General features: G+C 38.7%; 1 long non-coding RNA gene across 4 annotated transcripts; it reads left to right on the top strand.

The window, feature by feature from the left end:
- The first annotated feature begins 95 nt into the window (after positions 1-95).
- LOC106944363 (uncharacterized) lies at positions 96-1081 on the top strand. 4 transcript variants are annotated; one of them, XR_001424248.1, is made up of 4 exons: positions 96-396; positions 588-677; positions 775-858; positions 998-1081. It is a non-coding gene; the product is annotated as an uncharacterized LOC106944363 (long non-coding RNA). The 4 variants fall into 4 exon arrangements; XR_001424245.1 differs by lacking the exon at positions 96-396 and having other exon boundaries at positions 403-677; XR_001424246.1 differs by lacking the exon at positions 96-396 and having other exon boundaries at positions 403-677; positions 1036-1063.
- The last annotated feature ends 145 nt before the right edge of the window (positions 1082-1226 follow it).

Genomic DNA, 1226 nt, shown 5'->3' with positions numbered 1-1226 from the left:
CATTATATTCTGTATAAACTAAAAAGGACACAGCTCAAAGTAGAATTGAGTAAATAAACATCTACACATTTAAAAACATTTTAGTAATTAATTATAACTTTTAGAATATATTTTTTTCTGTCAACTTTCATTTAACACTCCAGTCCAGTTGGTGGCAGTAATGCGCTTTCATAGTCGGTCAAGCAGCCGCCATTAAACTCCAGAGGAAGATTTGCACCCTCGCTAACGGGTGCTACTGCGAGACCCAACATGAATGAAAATGCCCGTGCGTTGTGTGAAATGGTGGAAAAAGTCCTATTTCACGGAGTTACTTTTTCAGTATCGTTTTGATATCAAGCAATGTCCCGGCGGAAAACAACAGATGACACCGCGGCGGTCCAACAGGCCGAACTCACGGTAAGAAAGCTTTAATGAATAGCGAGCACGTGCAGCGAGGCTAGTTGCTTTGTTTGTTTCTTACAGAAAGCGGTCTGTCGTTTTCTTAATCCCAAAACAAGTGTAGGGTGAGATTTCGTATTGTATTTGTTATTATATGTGATGTTCTGAACTCTTAAAAATACTCGCATCTTCTTTTATTTTTTTTTCAGACCTGAAAAATGGCCAAGCCTAAACAGCCAGGCCTCAGACCACGGTGCCGAGGCGCTCTGACGGAGTCCACCAGGACGAAGAGAAATTCAGTAAGTTATGATTTCACATTTAGTCAATAGTGAACACTCGCATATTTGTAAGGAAAACTGATCTTCCGGTTATTTTATTTATTTTGTTATAACGCAGTACAGCAAGGCAGAGTGTGGAAAGCAGTAGAGATCGACAAAATGGCGGACGGAGGACGGATATGAGGACGACGTCATGAAGCCGGTATGCATTACAGTCACTGCGTTGATTCCCGACTGTATAATGGTTGGTTGAGAATAATTTTAACTTATTTACTTATGTATTTTTGAGAAAACAATTTATTTGCTACAATATTTTTTTAATTTTACATTTATTTCCACAGACACTCCACAGAATGGGAGTCACATTTGTGTTAATCAGACTCTTCAGGAACGTCCTGATGTCCGTGACAAGGACAGAGAAGCAACTGTGTGTGAGTATCTACTATTTTAGAATGTTGATATTTTATGCGTCAATATTGTTTATGTACATAATGTAATTATGCTATGTATTGTATGTATTGACAATGCACAAAAATGTTTTCCAGCTGCATCCAGGACCTACTGCCAGTC

Source organism: Poecilia latipinna, unplaced genomic scaffold (genome assembly GCF_001443285.1).
Source record: "Poecilia latipinna isolate Pla-1442-1.1 unplaced genomic scaffold, P_latipinna-1.0 Scaffold8477, whole genome shotgun sequence".
NCBI classification, from domain to species: domain Eukaryota; kingdom Metazoa; phylum Chordata; class Actinopteri; order Cyprinodontiformes; family Poeciliidae; genus Poecilia; species Poecilia latipinna.
This window is presented reverse-complemented; position numbering and strand designations above follow the sequence as displayed.